Source organism: Tamandua tetradactyla, chromosome 8 (assembly GCF_023851605.1).
Source record: "Tamandua tetradactyla isolate mTamTet1 chromosome 8, mTamTet1.pri, whole genome shotgun sequence".
NCBI lineage: Eukaryota > Metazoa > Chordata > Mammalia > Pilosa > Myrmecophagidae > Tamandua > Tamandua tetradactyla.
This window is the reverse complement of record NC_135334.1, coordinates 75,273,712-75,295,714: the sequence shown is the minus strand read 5'-3', so window position 1 is coordinate 75,295,714 and position 22,003 is coordinate 75,273,712. Positions and strand designations below refer to the sequence as shown.

Sequence of the window (22,003 nt, the reverse complement as noted above, 5' to 3'; positions counted from 1 at the left end):
GATTTAAACCCAAGAAATACCTTCGCAGTAACAATCAGGCCAGTGTTTGCTTAGCTAAAGAACTGGACACCATAGCAAGGCATTTTAATACATGAACCTAACCATCACAGCGACGTGCTGCAAGTATCCAAAATTTGCGGCTAATTAGCAATACCACAACCAAAATCCTTGTTGTGAAAATCAAGCGTGCCTTTATGTAGATCATTATGCTGAGCCATATATTTAGCATTGTTTTAATTCACCTATTGTTTGGAAATTCTTTTCTCAAGTTTTTTTTATCACTTTAGAATATGAGATACACTCTGAATTTCTGTATTCAAATATCTTTCACCTTGACAGATCAGTCTGATTATGGCTCGGGATGGGAATAACTGGGCACAGTTCTCTCTCTCAGTAGTCTTTAATTGCCGTTCCACTTACTTTCAGTATTAAGAGAAACAAAGTCTAATTTTTCTTGTATGTATCATATTCTTTTTATGTAGATGTTTGCATGATTTTTCTCTTCCTCCTAGGGCTCAAGAATTTACCAGCACCCACCTGAGCGCTTCTCTTGTCAGTCCAGCCCAGTGTTTCTTAACCTTTTTAAGCAATTTTTCCTAATCACTACCTCCCCGCCTTGGAACTTTAATACTACAGATAACCTGTATATCTCTTATGAAGTGTATGTATACCGACGCCTTATTCATAAAAATAGTAAGATTTTTTCCTCCCAGGAACCAATTTTCGCCCCTTTAGGGGTAATATTGCCCTCGTTGAGAATGTATGGTCCACCCTGAAACACACAGAACTCTAATAGTGTCCTGCTCCTGCAGCCTCACTGAGGGGACCCAGGTGGGCCAGGAGCAGGACTCTGGATGAGGGTAAGAGTGGAACCACCTGAGGCAGCAACACCTCCACCAGAGCGACCACCACCCCTTCTGTGGCTGACAACTGAGAGTGTGGTTTTGCCTTTCACGGGGTACAGCGGCAGCACTTCCGGCTAACACCTTCTCCCCTGCCCACGAGCAGCGCAGGGGCACAGCCCCAGGCGCCGGTCCTCCGGCCTGCCTGCCCCCGCCCCCGAGGGGGCCGCGGACACTAGACGGTCCCGTTGGACCAGCGACTGGGAGCGCCCGAGGAAGGATACCCGCGCCCTCGAGGCCCCGCCCAGGCCGGCAGTGGCCGCGCCTCCTTAACTGACCAAAATAGAAAGGGAAAGCGAAAGTTGAAGGTGGCTGGTGAGGCTGGCGGGAAACGCGGGCGCCAGAGGGAGGAAGCGCGGCGCTGGAGACGCCGGGGTGGAGCTAGGACTGCGGGGCAAGGAGGAGAAATAGAGAACTGGAAATGTGTCCTGGAGGCCGAGGAAAGAGAGTCTCTGGCGGAGCTGGGTGGTCACCTGGGTTGAAGGCTACACTAGGTGGTCTTGTGGAGCAATGAAAGGACGCGGAAAGGATACTGAATTTGGCCGGTAGCAGTTGGAAGGAACATAAGTGGGTATACACTTATTCCGAAGCTCAGAAAATTCGAGGTTCAGCATTGGAAGAGAATCTGTTCTTTCCCTTGTTTTGTTTTGTTTTGATTTTGGTTCTTGGACATTTAGGAGGGAGGGAAGGGAGTGGCGGTGGAGCAGTGACACCCGAAGGTAGGAGTGCTGCCTAGCCCTTTCCATGTGCTTCCACGAAAACCTTGGTTATTCATGTCCCTTTAGAGTAACCATCTATTCTGTTTCATTTGCAGATTTATTCATTACTATTGTGTGCATTGTTTGTGTCAGACACTGGGCAGGTGATGGAAATACCATGATAAATAAGGCTCAGTCCATGCCCCAGAGGGGAGTATTTATAAAATAAAATCATAAGTGTATTGATGGGTCCAAAGGCATGAACCTTAAATATTTTGATTGAAGTGGAGAAATTATGTTCTAATATAAATTACACCAAATTATATTTCCTCTCACAGTGTTTGAGGATGCCTATTTTGAGTTCCATTTGTTGTTTGAACTAATGGTACAGGTCTTTTGTTTGTTTCTCCTGCAGGTCAGTGTATGTTGAACTGATGCTGATGACTGGAAAAAGCTCTTCTCCGTGTTCATGAAGCCAAATCTGATAAGCCTGGCCCTGTTTTACTGCATGGACAATTCTCCTACAGAAAAGTTTTATCAAGACTGCCTGAATTGTGAGTCTGAGCTCATTCCCTACCCTCAGCAAAACTCCTTGTGGGATAAGAAAGACAAGATGACTGATTGAGGGGCAGGTAGAGAGAAAGATAGAGAGGGCAAAAAAAGAGAAAGGAAACAATGTGGTATTCTAAACTACTGAGTAAAATGAGCTGGGATTTAAAGTATCTTTTAAAGTTCAAATACCCTATTATTTTTACTACTCGTACATCTAATTACATTGTAAAGTGATTTTTATATCATAATAATTTCCTTTACCTCCATGTCTCCTTTTATGATATCCCTGTAGCATGCATTATAGCATTCCCCTTTTATAGTTAGGTAAAGAATTTGACTCTCTTGGCCTATCACACAGCTAGCAATTGGCAAAACTGTGATTAGAACCCAGGGCTTCTGATTAAATTCACAAATGTGACCACTCCATCACACTGCCTGCTCACTTCATACCTGCAATGACGAGGAAGGAAGAAAGTTGGCATCTGAAGTATCTGTAGAACCTCAAGAGTCTGGGGACTAAGATTAAGGTTTTAGCCTAAATTCTGTAGAAAACAGAGCCTGGGACAGAGGGCTTGTGTGTTCTTCCTTGAAAAGGGAGCCAAATCCCAGGGAGCGGGCAAGTGGGATGAAGCTGAGAAGCAGAGAGAATCAACACAAAACCCCACCTACTTCGCAAGCTGGCTCTCCTAAGTGCTCAGTCCCACAGAACCAGTCTCCAGCCAGCCATATAATTTACATCTCAGGACCATCCATGGGCATGGGGAAAACAGTAACGAATTTATTCACTGGTTCAGTTTGCCCAGTGGGGTGTGAATCTCTTTTGCTAATGTAAAAGGACCAAGAGCATTCCAGCAACAGCCTCAATAGTGAAGGCCCAGGGTGGGCTTGCAGTACAGGTAGGGAGGGAAGTGCTGTCAGGTTGCCCCTACATCAAATTGGTCAGAGCTGTTGGCTCCGGCAGCAATTGGCACAAGACACAGGTGAGGTAAAGAGGAGCTAAAGTGGTGCATAAAAGGTGTCTGATTCAGTAATCATGGGTATTCATTTACACATTCTTAAGGCTAAAATTCTTGAACTACTATGTAGCAGGCCTTCTACTTCTATATTTCAGGTTGTATATTGGTTATTATAAAAGTGTAATGTAAATATATGTATATGTATATGTAAATGGAAATTTGTTTTTAAAAAATTAATTGGTACACAAGTATGCAGAGTAGAGACCCCTTTCATTCCCCTCAACCAGTCCCACTCCCCTTCACAAGGAGTCCACCTCTACCAGCATGGCACTTGTCCTTCCAGAATCATTTGCAAAAGAACACACACATATAGTCTTATTTAGTTTTTATTTTAACCTAAATGTGATCAAATTATACCTCCTGTTTTATAACTTAGTTTTTTCATATATCATTGCATCTTGAGATATTTTGTTGTCTGCCATATACATTTTTTAGTCCCTTAAATACCTGTATGGTGTTCCATAGTAGAGATAACCATAATTAACAAACTAATTCCCCTTGTTGGACATATATGGTGTCTTCAGTTTTTTTCTATGGCATCTTTACACATACATCTCTGTACCCCAGTGTTTCTGTAGGATAAATTTCTATAAGTGCAATTTCTGGGGCACAGGATTCGCCCATTGTCTTGATTTCCTAGTGTTGCCACAAACAGGGTGACTTAGAAATTTGTTGCCTCACCATCTGGAGACTAGATGTGTGAAATCAAGGTGTTGACATGGTCATGCTTCTTTCTAAGTCTATAGGAAATCATCTGTTCCTGGCTTCTGGCAGTGGCTTGCCAGCAGTCCATGGCAGTTTCTGCCTTAGTCATTCACACAACGTTCTCACCTCTGTCTGCCTGCCTCCAATTTCCCTCTTCTTATAGTGACATCAGTTGGATTGGCTTAAGGACCCACCCTACTCCTGTGTACCTTCTCTTTTTTTATTTTTTGGCAGATTTTATTGAGCTATATTCATTTATCATATAGTCCATCTCACAGTATCATCACTTAGTATTGCAGTCATTATCACACTCACTTTTAGACCATTTTCTTACTCCAAAAGGAAAATAATCAAATAGACACATACAAAAAGAAAACCCAAAACACCCCATATCCCTTATCTCCTCCTATTATTGACCCTTAGTATTGGTGTGGTACACCAGTTATTGTTGATGAAAGAATTTTAAGGTATTACTGTTTATTATAGTCTATCGCTGGCAATAGGTATTTTTCTACCACATACCACTCTATTATTAACTCTTTATACCAGTTCATGCAAGTGCTTATTTAAATCTGTAGTATTAATTGGTGACTTACATGATTCTAAACAACCCCTTTCAACCAAAATCACCTACAGTACAGCACTATTCCTTATAGTCTCACTAACCAGCTACTTTCACCCTGTATCTGTTTCCAAACATTTTAAGTTCAACCTTGTTATACATTCTAAACATTTTAGGTTACATCTCCCCTCTCTAACTATTGTCTATTTCTAGGTTTCCTATATTCTATGTTTTAAGATTCTGGGTACATATTCTAGAGAGTTCATAATAGTGAAATCATACAATATATGTCCTTTTGTGTCTGACTTATTTCACTTAGCATTACATCCTCAAGATTCATCCATGTTGTGTCATGCTTCAGGACCTCATTTCTTCTCACTTATGCATAATATTCCATTGTGTATATAAACCATATTTTGTTTATTTCTGTCATATCCCTTTTTGACTTTGACTTTTTGACTTTCTCACTTTGTCAGATTGACAAAGCTAACGGTTTGTCAATCTTGTTGATCTTTTCAAAAGATCAAAGATCTTCTTAAAAACAACTTTGATTTTTTTGATTTTCTGAATTTTTTTTTCTCTCTGTTATTTCTTTTCTTCTACTTACTTTTGGTTGAGTTTGCTGCTCTTCCTCTAGTTTCTTCAGCTGGTCTAAGCTAAAACTTAGGTCTTTAGTTTTAGCTCTTTCTTCCTTTTTAATGTAGGTATTTAGAGCTATAAATTTGCCCCTCAGTACCATATTTGCTGCATCCTGTAAGTTTTGATATGTTCTCATTTTCATTTGTTTCCAGATAGTTCCTGATTTCTCTTGCAATTTCTTCTTTGACCCTGTGATTGTTTAATAATGTGTTGTTAAACCTACATGTTTGTGAAAGTTCCAGTTTTTCAGTGGTTATTGATTTCCAACTTTATTCCATTGTGATTGAAGAACATACTTTGAATAATTTCAGTCTTTTAAAAGTTATTAAGACCTATTTTGTGCCCCAGCATGTGATCTATCCTGGAGACTGTTCCATGAGCATTTGATAAGAAATATATCCTGCTGTTTGGGGAATGCAATGATCTATATATGTCTGTTAGGTCTAATTCATTTATCATATTATTTAGGTTCACTGTTTCCTTGTTGATCTTCTGCCTAGCTGTTCAGTCTATTGAAGAGACTGGTGTTTTGAAATCTCCCACTATTATTAATGTGTAAATATTTGTTGCTTCCTTCAGTTTTGCCAGTGTTCGCCTCATGTGCTTTGGAGCACCTTGATTTGGTGCATGAACATGTATGACTGTTAAATCTTCTTGGTGGATTATCCCTTTTATTAATATATAGTGTCCTTCCTTGTCTTTTATAACATCTTTGCATTTAATGTCTATTTGATCTGATATTAACATAGCTACTGCTGCCTCTTTGTGGTTATTGCTTGTGTGGGATATCTTTTTCCATCCATTAACTGTCAGCCTATTTGTATCTTTGGATCTAAAATGAGTCTCTTATAAACAGCATATAGATGGATCATATTTTGTTCTCCATTCTCCCAATCTGTTTCTTTTGACTGGGGAATTTAACCCATTAACATTCAATATTATTATTGTAAAAGCTGTCCTAACTTCATTCCTTTTATCCCTTGGGTTTTATTTGTCAGATCTAGTATTTTTCTCTTTTTTTATACTTTTAGTTACCCTGACTGATAATCATCATTTCTATACTCTCCTCCAAGTCTCTCTGTCCTGTCTTTTTTTTTTTTCAGCTGACACAACTCCCTTAAGTCCTTCTTGTATGTCAGGCTTTTATTAATAGATTAATGGAGTTTGTTAGGCTTCTTTGATCTGCATATTATATCTTTTATAAGGGTTAGAAAGTTTTCACCAATTATCTCCTCAAATAATCTTCCTGCCCTCTACTCTTTTCTTCTTTTTCTGGGACACCAGTGATTCTTATCTTTGTGCATTTCATGTTGTCCATCACTTCCCTGAGATCCGATTCAAATTTTTCCATCTTTTTCACCATTTTTTTTCTTTTGTGCTTTTGAATTCTGTTGCTTTGTCCTCTAGTTCACTTAGTCTTTCTTTTGCTTCCTCAAATCTGCTGTTATGTGTCTCTAGTATATTTTTAATTTGATCTGCAGTATCTTTCATCTCCGTTAAGATCAATTTTTCTATTATTCTTTCAAATTCTTTATTCTCTCTTCTCTAGTGTCTTCCTGATAACCTTTATTTCTTTAACAACTCACTGAAGTTATTTAGGAGATTTATTTGAAGATTTTTAATCAGTTCCAAATTCTGTGTCTCCTCTGGCTTTTTAATTTGATCATTTGGCTTGGCCATATCTTCTTGCTTCTTCATATATTTTTTTGTTTGTTTGTTTTTGGTTTTAGTTTTTTTTTCTGGTTTCTTGACATTTGATTATCTTGAAAGTTGGTTTCCTTCGCTCATCTAATATTTTATTTTTTCTTGGTTTTGCATTGGACATCTCCTTTGGCATTTTGTCAGTAATTCCCAGCCAAACCAAGCCCAGGGCCTTAATCAGAGGAACAGCCCTTTACAGAAGTCTGTTGGAGGCTGGGCAGAGAAGCAGCTTGCTAATCTGTACTTTACCCATCTTCCCAGAAGATGGTGGCCTTGGGACACCTTTTCCCTACAATCTCATCTTTCCATGGCTGTGGCAGCCCACTGGGCAGGATCCAGACCAGGTGAAAATGCAGTCAAGGCCGCAGCTCCGGGACTGGGGTTAGGCACTGTGCATGTGCACCATGGCAAAGACTCCAGCTAGTAGGTGCAATGGGTCTGGTGATTCCCACACTCCTGTGTGGAAAGACTCCGGGCTATGGGACTGAGAGGTTCAACTTTACCAGCTAGTAGGCAGCACAGTGGTTTTCTGCTTTTCACCAGCTTGCATGACTGCCTTGGGACTGGCGGAAAGGTGCCTGGCATTGCAATGCAGCTGCCTGGCCCCTACCTCTCTGCTTATGTATGCAGTGAGCCCCTGAATATAAAGGATCTAGGCAGCAGGACCCAAAGTGTCTCTCTCACTGGCTAATGGTCTGATTGGCATCCCTTTTCATCCTGAGGAGGGAGCTTTCCAGATTCCCCCAAGTCCAAGTGCCTGCAGTGGACTGATTCAGGGATGGGGGGTAGACATGTGGTACCACTGCAGGGTCTCTGTATGTGGATAAAATGAGTCCACTGGCTCCAGGTTCCCATGCGAGAATGCTATGCTGCAAGTCTGAGAGGATTGTCTACCCCACCTCTCCAAAGCAAGTGTGACTTATTTTTAACTTGCCTAGTTCTGTCTCTGATGACCCTATATCCAAATAAGGTGACATTCTGAGGTACTGGGGACTAGGACTTCCACAGACCTTTTAGGGGGACAAAATTCAATCTACAACACCCATTTGAATACTTATAGTTACAGACACTATCTAAACCATTTACAGTCTCACTGATGGTGCATGAGAATCCTTATTCACCCCTTTCCCATGGCTGGTTGGCACTAAATGTTATCTATTGAAAGTTGCCAATCTAATGAATGAAATTGTATCTTGTTTCTAAATTTTATTTCATTGATCAGTAATTGGTTAATGTGGTAGATTGAACCTTGATTTTGGTCTTCTAGCCTCCCAAACTGTGAGACAATTTGTGATATCTGTTGTACCAGTTCCGGCAAACTTAAGAGGTTAAGCATATTTACTTATATTTATTGACAATTTTTAAATTTGTGAATTAAATATTTAATTTATAACCTTTTCCTATTTTTCTTTCAGCTGGTGTGCGTTTTAATCAATGATTAGCAGGAACTTCTTATATGCCATGCCTTTAAATCCTTTGGTTCATTATGTATCTTTTATAGCTATTTTCTCCCAGTCTGTCACTTGCATTTTTCTACATTTATCATTATATTATCCATCTTACTGTAACTTATTTTTATTTGTATGTAGTCAAGATTATAATTTTCTTCATGGATTCTATATTTTGCATGTTATATAGGAACTTTGCCCCAAACCACAAATCAAAAAATACATTCCTATGTTTTCAGAACTTACTATAGTTTTTATGTGTTTGGATTTGGGTTGGCTATTAAGTTTTTCTTCCTTAAAGTAACTAGAATTTGTTTTTGTAATGGTGTTTAGCAGTAATTTTGGATTCACATTTTACCTTATAGATATCCCAAAGCCATTTATTGTCCCAACATCATTTATTGGAGAGGTCTTTCCCCACTTATATAAATGCCAAATTAGGAACCCCATTTACTTGTAAGTAGAAGCAGATTCTGTTTATAGGTATCAGCTTCTAGGGATTCCAGAAAAGAAGTTAGCAGTTTGGACTGGAAGGGTTGTAGGGATCACAGATTCTCCAGGGATAGAGATTCCCCATCCCTCCTGTTTATTGTGGGTTCCCTGTTCTAGTCCCAGTGCGTTCTCTCCCACAGCTGAACCTATTTCCACCCATGTGCTGAAAACAAGTGACTGAGTCATCCCTTATTTGCCTTATAAGTAAAAGCTGACTGTGGTATAGGTTCAACATCATTTAGCCTCATTCTCTCTATAGCCCCACACTTATATCAGAGCCTTTCTAAGGCAAATTGTTCATCTCTTGAAAGAAGCAACCGGTGCCTTTATCCTTGGGGCCTACGGCAAAGCTGTCATCTTTTCCTTGGCACCATGAAGAAAGGATCCCACTGGCCCATTTCTTTCTATTCCCTAATTATACCTAGGCCTGCTTCTTTTCTCTGAAGTTGTTGATTTTGAGCTTAATATTCTCAGGAGTTTCATCATGAAGAAGAAGGAGCTCTTGGCCTTAGTGTTTTGGGCTCCAACTTTCTCTGCTCTAGTTTTCATGTCAGTCTGATCCCAATTGCTTTCTTTCTTCTAGGAACACCTCAAGCTTTCTGGCCTGCTTGTTTTTCAGTGCTGCTATAGCTTTTTTTTTCCTAAATAAATAGAATTTTCAGTAGTAAAATAGGTAAACGTATAAGTAGACCTAATCTCTGTATTGCTATCTGTTTCAGTTTGTTAATGTTGTTGATATGCGATATACCAAAAATGGATTGGCTTTTACAAAGGGGATCTATTAGGTTACAAATTTACAGCTCCAAGCCCATGAAAATGGCCAAATTAAGTCATCAACAAGAGGATACCTTTATTCAGGAAAGGCTTATTGCATCCGGGGTTTCTCTGTCACATGGGAAGGCACATGGCGATGTCTGCTGGCCCTTCTCCCCGGCATCTGGTTTCAGATGACTCAGCTTCTGGCATCTCCTGGGGCATTTTTCTTCTGCATTTCCAACGTCTGTGTCTGAGCTTTCTCCAAAATGTTTCCCCCTTAAAGGACTCCAATAAGCTAAGACCCACCTTGTTGGATGGGGTCACATCTCCATGGTAACAACCTAATCAAAAGGTCCCACCCTTCAATAGGTCTGCCCCACATGTTTGGATTAAATGAGCATGGCTTTTCTAGGGTACACAGCAGTTTCAGATCAATACACTATTATAGGTGGTTTTTCTCATTTTCTGATCAGTTCTACAAATCCACTGATTTCGTATATTTATGTTGTAACATCATGTATTATACCATCATGTGCCTTCTAGGCAAATAATCTTTTAATCTAAAAAAAAAAAAACATGTCTTCAAATAGCTATGAAAATATTTTTCTATATTTTATTTTTATTTCTCCCCAGAATAGGTGTTTTTACCCACAATAGATGTCAGACACTATTAAATAACTTGGGGACTTGTATTTTATTATGTAGCTGTTCGTATTTGAATTAACATGTTATATTTCATTAATAGAGTGCCTTCTAAGAATTAAGCCATCCCTGTGTACCTGAAGTAAATCCTGCCTGGCTTGGTGAAGGGTTTTGTTTTATTCCAGTAGAGAGAATTTTTATGAAGAAAGACAGAGAGATTGACTTCTTGCCTGGTTGCATGGACCCCAGGCCCAGCATTCTTCCTGCTTCTGGAAATCTGGAACAATTAGGAGGAATACAGTGATCTGAGATATAAGTTTAGTTTGAGAAAGACAGCCTTACAGGTCCTTTTACAGAAATTAAATTTGAGGATTGGGAGTAGTACAGCAAAACAAGTGTTTGAATAAAACTAAGCATATTTGTTACTGCCAGTATTAGGTGGTAGTGATCTATTTCTTAGTCATCTCTTAGTCCTTGTGCCAGTTTGAAAGGATTTATGTACTCTAGAAAAGCCATTTTTTAATCCTCATCAATCTTGTGGGAGCAGTGGTTTCTTCTAATCCCTATTCAGCACTATAGGCTGGAAACTTGATTAGGTTGTCTCCATGGAGATGTGAGTCAATCAGTTGCATCAAGTGATGGTGGGTCAGTTGATGTGGAGATGTGAGTCATTCAAATGTCTCCACCCATTCTGCATGGGTCTTCATTAGTTTACTGGAATCCTATAAAAGAGGAGACATTTTGGAGAGAATTCCTTTTGAGAACAAGGAAAAGCAGCAGAGTTACAACAGAATGACAAGAGAACCAGAGTCCACCAGCCAGCGACCTTTGGAGAAGAAGGAGAATGCCACAGGGGAGCTTCATGAAGCAAGAGGCGTGGAGAGAGGAAGCTAGTAGACATCGCCATGTTCGCCACATGCCTTTCCAGTGGAGAGAGAAAACCTGAACTTTATCAGACTTCTTGAACCAGAGTATTCTTGCCTGGATTCCTTAATTTGGACATTTTTATAGACTTGCTTTAATTGGGATGTTTTTCTCGGCCTTAGAACTATAAACTAGCAACTTATTAAATTCCCTTTTTTAAAAGCCATTCTGTTTCTAGTGTATTGCATTCCAGCAGCCAGCAAACTAGAACAGCCTTCTTCTCTCTTCTCCTCCATTTTCACACTTTCCCCATTTGTTTCTCCATTGTTTCTTGTCCACTTAGGTCACTCAATCCAGATTAGGCTTCAGGCTTGCTTTATAGAAGCGAGGACTCCTAAAAGAAAGAGTCATAGGGAAATGGGCCTGTGTCCATGGCTGAGCCCTTAACTGGGCCATAATGTGTCGCTGAGGCAGGAAAGGTTACAGCTTTTCCACTAACCCTTCTTGATACCTAACACAGGCACAATGCTGAGGTCCATATGGCTTAAGCTCAGTAACTGTTCTCACTTACCATTCTTTAGGTACATGAAGTCATTCCTTCTCACTTGTCTCTCCCACAGATTTGTTAGCCATGGAGCTACTGCTTCTCTTGTGAGAATCTCTCGCCTGTTTCTGAGCAACAGCCCCACTTGAATGAAACTCCTTTACAGCAAAACCTGGCAAAGTTATTCTGTGAAACCATGGAAGAATTAATGTGTACAGAAACTAAAGTAAGCCCATGTATGTTTACCAACAGATTTAGTGAATAAAACTTTCCTGCTTCAACAGAGAGATCTGTTCACTACCTTTTCAGCATTTAAAGTTATTTTCTGGGACCCATGATGAATTCCTAAGAATGATGGGGAGAAAGGATGTCACCTTAGTAAATAAATGACATGAGAACTATCTTCGTCCTTAATCAATTACTGGAATTTCTAGAGTTGAAAATCATCTTCTTAGGCCGCTGTGCTCAGATAGTTCCCATCCAGATACCAGTATCCACCACCTATTGTTCTTTGAGGAAGGAGGTCTGTCCTGGGAGCTGAGGAAGCCATTTCTGCCTGTCAGATCTGAGGATGAGTTTTGAGACCCATCACTACTCAGATCTGCATTGCAGTGGTTCTGACCTGCCTCTTCATCTTCTGTATCTACCCCAGTCCCGGGTCCAGTACCCAAGATGAACTCTTCTCCCAGCCATTCCTGCTCTTGTATCTATCTGAATACAATTGGCTGGAAAGAAGGCTCCAGAATCTGGACTAAGCTGGTGACTATGGCCTGAGCTGGATTCTGAGAGTTGTCCTCTAGAGAGCATAGAGGGAGGATCAAAAATATATGACCATGATGCTGATGCTGCATGTGGCAACTGAACTCAGATCTCTCTTCCACAAAGGCAGTGATATCCAAGAAAATATTGGCTTTTCTAGAGTACATAAATCCTATTCCATGCCTCTTAAAGTTTGGAAACGTTTTGGGTCCCCTGATGCCTGTTGTCAGACTATTTCCTCTACTCTCAGGAGCCATCAACATCTGAAAGATTTGAATCTAGAAGAGGATAGAGTTAAACATCGATGTAAGTTCTCTGACCACCACTCCTACAGCCTAATGAAGCTGAAATAAGTAACTCTGGGTTTGATTTTTCAAAACAACCCTTAAGTTGTAGGAAGGAGTGAGAAGGGATATGTCTTAGTATGTCAGGGTTGCTGTGACAAATACACAAACAGGAATGTATAACTCCTGGTTTGGGAGACTAAAAGTCCAACATCAAGATATTGGCAGGACCTGTATATTCCAGAGCAATTTGGGCTTCCACCAACTTCTAGCCTCTACTGACTGTGTCCAGATCTCCTCAGCCTCATAAGGACTTTATAATCTCTATAAAGTCATATAGATTAAGGCTCCCCCTGATTCAGTTTGGTCCCATCTAAATAGGATTTTCAAAGATCCCATTTACAATGAGTCACACCTTAATAGTAACACCTTCAAGGTCATGTGTACAAATGGGTTCACGCCCACAGAACTAGGGGTTAGGATTTAAACATGTCTTTGGGGGGACATGATTCAGTTCCCAACAGCAAAGAAGAGGGTATAGTGTGGGAAGGAATCAGGAAACTGAGTGTGAAAATCATTCTTGGGGCAGAGTGTCACACACACAAAGAGGACTGTGGAAATGGGGTTATGTTTGAACTTTTGGTCACACAAGAGCTGCAAGGTGGGCTTGATCCTATTGGCCTCTAAAGTTTGATGAGTCTTCCTTACCCTGTCATATCCACTGGCTAAAAAAGTCAATCCTTTTTCTTCCTCCCCAATGTGTAGAGCTCTCTCTGTGACGGTGTAAGGCATCATGAGGTGACAGATCAGCATTCTTAGTGTAAGGATCATGTAGAAATTCTTTACCACATTGAAGAAGTAGGGAGGGGACCTAATACCATTATCTCAGGTTTTTGGTGGCTATGCCAGGCGGTCGAGAGACGCTCATCTCCTGCTGATCACTGTCCTCTCTCTGCTGCGGCTGGCTGTCCTCATGTTTTTCCCTCTTCTTCACTCTCACTCTGTTTGGGCCTAGTTTATTGAGGGTAAAGAAGGAGCCTAGCTTTTTTCACAGATTTTCGGCTGGTCCTTATGGCCCAGAGAAAGGAGGCTTCAGTCTGAACATATTGGTGAGATTGAGGAGCATGTTTCAATGATGTTTCCAAGGAAGCTCCTGTCTGAAGTAAATATACATTTTTCCACCCCATAGCTTCCCTTTTTGCCTTTCATAGTTCTTATCCACTGAGTTTCAGACCCCCACATTCGGACTTGTCAGTGTTGATGGGATGTCCCCTTGTCCTCTTAAGTAGATGCTAGCCTGGGCCTCCCAGGGAGCCCTAGAAAAGGGCAGTATTTATATTGTGATCCTGCAGTTCACAGGTAACACCCCACCCCCTTGGTTCTGTTCTTTCATCTTCCAGGTTTAGAAAGAGCCTAAGTCCGGGATTGGGGAATAAGCAAGAAAATGACTTGGAGTCTACAAGTCCAACGTCAAGGTATTGGCAAGACTAGCTTTCTCCCAGAGTCTGTAGCATATCATTTCTTCTCTCACATGCACTCAGGGTATAAGAGATGAACCTCACTTACAGGTAGCTGGTGGGAAACAGGAAAAAATCCCCAAATAAAGTTTTCACAGATACTTTGACTATTCCATAACTACCATAGCAACTCATAATTTTATTTTAATTTTTCAATGGAAGTAATGGTGTCATAATAACAGCCAACATGTAAATACTGCCTAAACTGGAAGATAAGTAGCTTAGCTAAGGTCACACACACAGTAAATGGTAGCCAATCATATATCTTTATTTAACTCTTCCCATCAAGCTGACATACAGTCAAAATTTTGGATCCCGTCAGTGCCCACCTGATGCCCCTTAGAAGCTGAGTCTAACAGGTTCCATTTCCACTCATTTTGGAAACAGATTTCCTAGCCTTGCCTCCCACACTGTCTATAAGAAGCAGCATGGATTTCCTCATCTTTGATTTATACCTTCATATAACATACACATATGCCAGATACTAGGCACCTGGCATTGATCTCTTGTTTTGTGAGTTTTATCGTTGCTTATGCCATCTCTCAAATTACATAGTGGTGGTTCTCAATCAGGGACAATTTTGCCCCCTAGAGGACTTTTGACAATGTCTGTAGACGTTTTTGATTATTACAGCTGATGGGGGAGGGGGAGCTGCCACCAATATCTGGTGGTCTCTTGCCAGACCTGCAGCTAAGCATCTGTGCTTGTTTGAAAGTGTTATGTGCTCCAGAAAAGCCATGTCCTTTAATCCTGATTCAATATCATAGGATAGAACGTTTGATTAGAATATTTCCATGTAGTTTGACCTATTCAATTGTGGTTGTGGCCTTTTGATTAGATTACTCCATGAAGATGTGACATGCCCAGTTGTAAATGTGGCCTTTTAATTAGATGGACATGTGACTCCACCCATTCAGGGTGTGTCTTGATTAGTTTACTGGAGTCTTTAAGACAGCTCATGGAAAGGGAAAGAGCTCAGAGCTAACAAAGATGCTTGGAGAACAGTTGCTTCAGAGCAGTTGCTTCAGAGTTGACACAGAGGCATTTGGAGATGCAGAAAGAAAACACCCCCAGGGAAGCTGTTTGAAACCAGAAGCCAAAGACCAGCAGATGCCAACCACATGCCTTCACAGCTGACAGAGGTGTCTGGACACCACTGGCCTTCCTTGAGTCAAGGCATCTTTCTCTCTGACTGCCTTGGACATTTTTATAGCCTTAGAACTGTAAACTGTAACTCAATAAATTCCCTGTTAAAAAGCCATTCTATTTCTGATGTATTTCATTCTGCAGCATTAACAAACTAAAACAATATCCTATAATGTACAGGGCAGTAAAAAAATTACCTGGCCTCAAGTATCAGGGCTGAGGTTGAGAAACCCTAACATAAAAGAAGTCCTCTGTTCCTTTCCTGTGGATTAGCTGTGATTTGAGATGCTGGGGAACAGAAATGGAAATTATAGTAAATAACAGCCCCCTTCAGGCTCCCTCTCTTCACATACAGACTCCATCAACCTCACAGTGACCCACAGCTGTGTGACAGTCTGTGGAATCTGTCATCTGTGTCATCTAAGCAAAGCACTAGTTCTCTGAACATACCCACCTCTAACGCATGCCCCAGAATGAATATGGACTTTACAGGGTCCTTTCTTGCCTCTGTCCCATTCCCCAGATCCAAAGACCCAGAACCAGCTTTTCCACAGAAGTCTTTGCCCCAAAACTGTCTATCCCACAGGGAGAAATGGGGCTTGCTATGAAAACACATGAGTCAAAGTCATGGAAAGAAAACTTTGAATCCTAAAGCAGAGAAATAATCAGTGGGTAAAACCACATGCTGAGGGTCTCAGAGTAAAACTGGAGTGTGGTACCTCTTTGCCTGGGAAGCAAGGAAATGGGAAAGAAGGGTCATCTACTTCCTGGGGATTAAGGATAATATTAATGCCTAGACCTTTCTCAAAGAGTCTGTGACACCCCAGGACTGAGACATTTTCCCCTTGCTATTTCTCTTAACAGCCTGAAGGATTGTCATTCCACTGCTGCCTGTTGTGGAGAATCCCCTCTGTACCCAAGAACAGTAAGCACTTGCAAGATTTAGGCCTGAACCAAAATCCTGTGGCCTATAGATTCCAGGTAGAGTGCAGAGAGACCTTGACAATGGGGAGTCTGAGAAAGCTGAATATCTGATTTGGTCTCAAGGGATAGTCCTCTACACACACACACACACACACACACACACACACACACTTTGGTCTCAAGGGATAGTCCTCTACACACACACACACACACACACACACACACACATCCCTTCAGGGGATTCCAGGACATGGGCTCTTGTGCTACCCTCTTGGTGTCCTGATTGCTGAGAAGTGGAGCTGCTCAAATGGATCCGTTAGTCCTCTAGCTGACCAGTGAGGCTTCCTTTCCCTTCACTGGACCCATCCACAGGGGCTTACATATCTCTCCTCCCCCACCCCAAATATTTCTGTAATTGGGCAGAAACTGTGGGAGAGGTAAGACCATTATATTTCAGAGAAGGAAAGTTTAGAGAAAATATGGAAAAGCTTTGCCTTATTAGGGAAGTGGAATACTTCTCTCTGATGTTCTCCTGACCTCAGAACTGCTCTGAGGTTTATGGGATGACTTCTCCCTGCAGTATAAGCAGATGCCACCTGGGCTTTGCAGGGAACTCTGGGGAAAGCAGCCTCAATGTTGTGAGGTTTCACTGCACAAGTTCACACACCTTCTTTTCATTCTCTTCTTTCTTATTATGTATGTATAGAGAATGTCATTTTGAAGCCTAAATGTATGGGAGGGGAATTGAGTCATATAGTTTACTCAACCATTCCTATCAAGTCAACATATGTTCAACATTTGGGCTCATTCCAGTACCCACTAGCAGTCCATTAAGAAAAGAGAATAATGTGTCTTTCCCTATTTCCCCTATGGTCTTGGAAACAAGATTTTCTGACTTTGTATCCCACAATGGATTCCAAAAATTTATGTGAATCTCATTATCATTTATTTGATGTACATTTATGGACATTATGCCAGATACTTGGGCCTAAGGCACTGATCTATGTATTGTGTAAGTTGCTTTCTTGTCTCTTTCACATTTGACACCTTCCCATACTTGTTCCTTATCAGTGTATTTGTCCTTCTTGGCCTTTTTCTCAGTATCCCTTCTTCTGGCCAGTGTTGACTCTCCCATTTGCTGACCTCCCTTTTCCTTTTCATTCTCCAGTCACATTCATGCCCTCATTTGTACAGCTCTCAAATGACCTGAAGTCAGGAGCTCTCTTTTCCTGACCTGATAGAGGATTAGAAGAGAAAAGGAGAGGGCATTACTAGAAAAATGACCCATCAAAGGAAATTAAGCGTACCTATAATTATGGCCTAATAGTCGCTTCCAGAAAACCTCTTTTGTTGCTCAGATGTGGCCTCTCTCTAAACCATACTCTGCAAATAAACTCATTACCCTCCCCTGTGTGAGACATGACTTTCAGGTGTATACATCTCCCTGGCAATGTTGGACATGACTCCCAAGAATGAGCCTGTCCTGACACTGTGGGATTGACAATGCCTTCCTGACCATAGGGAGGGAAATGTAACAAAATAAGTTACCAGTGGCTAAGAGATTTCAATTAGAGTCAAGAGGCTATTCTGAAGGTTGCTCTTATGCAAGCTTCAGCTAGATACTGCAAAATGCCATGGTATGCCAAACCCCAAACAACAGAATTGCTGAAAACCCCATAAAATACCCAGGGCACTATCTGAGACTCTAGAAAAGTTTATCTCACTAAGTTTACTTTCAGAAACCTAAAACCTCCAGATCATTCCTAGGCCAGATAAGCCCTGAAACCCAGAATCTCCAACAACATCAACCAGTTGCATTTTCTTACCCCATAATGTTGATACCCCTTTTCAAAATGAAGACATTAGAATTACCATTGCCCATATATCCCTATGGGAGATATTTGGGAGAAGGATCAAATGAGAAGAAGCAGTTATAACAAAGAAGATAGGATTCAACAAATGAGTATGACTACTGACTCATTATATTGATTTCTTTTTAGTCTCCAGTGTCTTAGAGCAGCTAGAAGGAAATACCTGAAATAGTGGAACTGTAACCCATATCATACTTAGAAATTTGTTCTATAACTACTTGTTAAGATGTACTTTGAAATTTATCACTTTTCTGCATATGTATTTCACAATAAAAATGCTTTAAAAAGATAAAATGCCCCATCAGGCCCCCTCTGCTCAGACAGGCCTAGCTAGTCCCATCATGACCCACAACTTCTGACTTTAGAACTTAGGTATTTACTCCTCAGGAACTTTTTAAACAGTCTGAGCAACTGTGTTCTCAGTGCTACCCATTGTGGAGAATCTCTTTTCTGCCCTTAAAAGCAAATAGCTTAGGAGGGGGCGTGTCCGGCGGGCGGCGGCGGCGCGGGTCCTGTGCGCTGCGCAGCCTCCTCTGCTGGAATGTGCGGCTCCCGCGAGCTCGCGGCGCAGCAACTGAGCAGGCGCCGCCGAGGCCTCGGGCCCCAGACCCTGGCGGGCGGCTGGGACTGTGGGGTGAGGGCCGGGGACCTGAGCACTCTCTGCACCTCCACTCTTGGACCTTCGCGGGCCTCGGCGGCTGCAGCCCCCAACTTTTCCACCCTCTCCCTCCCCTCCCACCGAAACTCCAGCAACAAAGAAAAGTAGTCTTGGGGAAGGAGCTGCGACGCCGGGTCGCCCGCCCCTCCTCGCAGAGAAAAGCCGGTGAGAAGCCATTTAAATGTGATCAGTGCAGTTACGTGGCATCTAATCAACATGAAGTAACCCGCCATGCAAGACAGGTTCACAATGGACCTAAACTTCTTAACTGCCCACACTGTGACTACAAAACAGCAGATAGAAGTAACTTCAAAAAACATGTGGAGCTGCATGTTAACCCAAGGCAGTTCAATTGTCCTGTTTGTGACTATGCAGCTTCCAAGAAGTGTAATCTGCAATATCATTTCAAATCTAAGCATCCTACATGTCCTAATAAAACAATGGATGTTTCAAAAGTGAAACTTAAAAAAAACAAAAAGCGGGAGGCTGACTTGCCTGATAACAATATTACCAATGATAAAGCAGAAACACAGCAGGCAAAAATGAAGGGAGATGTGGCTGGAAAGAAAAATGAGAAGCCTGTAAAAGTAGAGAAAAAAGATAACACTTCAAAAGAGAAAAAGCCTTGTAGAATTGCCTCAGTTCAAGTGACTACTAGAACACGCAGATCTGCAACTGAGCTTAAAGAGATAGATGTGCATGCAGGTAATAAATCCTGTAAAACTAAGAAAAGGAAAAGGAAGATGGACGCAGATGCCCATTCCTTTAATGGTCCTGTGCAGGATGAAGAACCTGTGGCAAAAAAGAAAAAGAAGGTAGAAAGCAGATCCAAGAACTGTCAGGAAGTACCAAAGGGTGATGGCAAAGTAGAGGAGAATAAAAAGCAAAATACCTGCATGAAAAAAAGCACAAAGAAAAAAACTCTGAAAAATAAATCATGTTAAAAAAAGCAGCAAGCCTTCTCAGATAGCTCCCACTCAGAAGGGGCCTGTTGAGAAAGGACCTGCTTTTCTCAGGTCCTTTCTCAGGTCCTGAGAAGGAGACGCTTCTGGAGTCTGCTCAGAAGGGACTGGCTTCAGTGGAGCCTCCTCAGATGGAGAGTGGTCAGATAGAACCTTCTCCCATGGATACTGTTGAGAAAGGGCTTGCTCAGATGGAGCCTTCTCCTGTGGAGCTTGCTCAGATAGGAATTGTTCAGATGGAGCCTTTGCTTACGGAGTCTGTTCAAATAGGACCTGCTCAGATGGAGCCTCCTCCAGTGGAGTCTGCTCAGATAGGACCTGCTCAGATGGAGCCACCTCCAGTGGAGTCTGCTCAGATAATACCTGCTCCAGTGGAGCCTCCTCCCATGGAAGCTCAGATGGGGCCTGCTCATTTGGAGCCTCTTCTCATGGAGTCTGCTCAGATGGAATCTCCTCCTGTGGACCGTCCACCTCAGATGGAACTGATCCCCAGAAAGTCTCCTTGTCCAAAAGATAAGATGGAAAAGTCTGGAAGGCAGAGTGAAATGGCACGGAAGGAACAAGTACTTATTGAAGTTGGCTTAGTGCCTGTTAACAAAGACAGACAGGGTCTAAAGGAAAGTACATGTGCACAGGATCTCCTACCACCATCACCACCACTGCCAAAGGAAAACTTAGAAGAAGAGGAATCAAAAGACCAAAAATTGTGCTCTGAAGAGATATGGATTAAAGTCCCTCTTCAGAAAGTAGAAGAGGCAGATAAAAGTATAGTTGGTCTTGATGCCAGTACTGAGGAATCTATCAGTATTTCTTCCTCTGAACAAAACTTGAATATGTCAGAGTGTGAAATTTTAGATGGTAAACATCAAGCTGACACTGTGCTTTGTGAAATGGAAACTGACACTGATCAAAATACAACTGAGAATCTTGCTGGTAAAGACTCAACAGTTGATGAACCAATTCTTCCCCCACCAGTAGAAAAAGGAGAAGCAGTGTCCAAAACTGCTCTGGCATCACCTTCTGCTACCACAGCCATGACTGAGTCTCAGGAAATTGATGAAGATGAAGGCATCCACAGTCACGATGGAAGTGACCTAAGTGACAACATGTCAGAAGGCAGTGATAATTCTGGATTGAATGGGGCTCGGCCAGTTCCACAAGAAACTAGTAGAAACAATGGAAAAGAAGCTTCGGCAGTCAAAGTGTCTGAGGGAGATTTTGTTTGTATTTTTTGTGATCATTCTTTTAGAAAGGAAAAAGATTACAGCAAACACCTCAATCGCCATTTGGTTAATGTATATTTCCTTGAAAAAGCATCTAAAGGGCAGGAGTAATTAAGGTTTGGACAAGGCCACAGCTCTTTGTAAGATCTATTACATTTTATATTCATTTACAGCAGTAGACAACCTTTTATTTTTAAGATTGCTTTAAATAGTTAGTGTCTTGTTGATTTTTCAGTGGCATTGTTTTCCTTATGACTTTTTGTATACCATTTGATTGTGGTAGAAGTTAGCAAATCTAAGAGTTAGTTAGAAAACTAAATCTGTAGGTTTATACATTTAATTGAAATAAGAAAGCCCAGATGGTATAAAAGTCTATTTTGTCCAGCTGCAATTTGTCAGCTTTTTCACTTTTTCTATTTTCCTATTTCACTTTAGTTTCTTCTTTTTTTTAGTTCTGTAAAAATTGGCATACTTAATAGCAAATTACTTGAAGACTTTGCCTGCTTTATATAAGGTTAGCACTTTAAATTTTTTTTAGAAATGAGACGAGACATTTAAATTGAACAGTTCTCACAACGATGGACAGTGTATTAGTCCAGGTATTTACTTCTTGAGTTGTGATCATTATCTCTTATTTGTGTATGTTAGTCATAAGAACTGATTTTTGTGGGTCTTTTTTTTTCTTTTTGGTGCTTTAATGGCTTAAGATGTTGCACATTTTTTTTAACCTATGCAGTTAAATTTTTTTTTTTTAGAAATAGCATTTGTGTTGAACAATAACACTTTATACATATATATATGCATGTTTATTTTGGCCTCCTTGGAGGGATCTTTTTAGGCTTGTTTGCAAAAGGGCAGTTTTCTTTTTCTTTGCTGCAATTGTCTTTTTTGCAGAGTATTAGTATGTGCAAGTTTGAGCAAATGAAACATGCAGGTTCAATCCATTGGTTTGATTTTCCCATATCTATGCTAGAATCTGTATTTCATGTAATTTATTTATTTTGAATGGATGTAGTAAATTTGCAACTCTGAATTTTGATTTTGCAATAAATAAACCACTAGGCTCTATATTGAATGGACTTTTTTTTAAAAATGGACTTTTATTTGAAATACCAACCATCAGATTGAGTTTTGCCTG

The 22,003-nt window shown here is 41.0% G+C and overlaps 1 long non-coding RNA gene and 1 pseudogene across 1 annotated transcript; both read left to right on the top strand.

Moving 5' to 3' along the window:
* Positions 1-1,215: 1,215 nt before the first annotated feature.
* LOC143644580 (uncharacterized) lies at positions 1,216-16,271 on the top strand. Its single transcript, XR_013156759.1, has 4 exons — positions 1,216-1,507; positions 2,016-2,154; positions 11,598-12,586; positions 16,092-16,271. It is a non-coding gene; the product is annotated as an uncharacterized LOC143644580 (long non-coding RNA).
* Positions 16,272-16,714: 443 nt separating this feature from the next.
* On the top strand, positions 16,715-20,976 carry LOC143645137 (RE1-silencing transcription factor pseudogene; annotated as a pseudogene).
* The last annotated feature ends 1,027 nt before the right edge of the window (positions 20,977-22,003 follow it).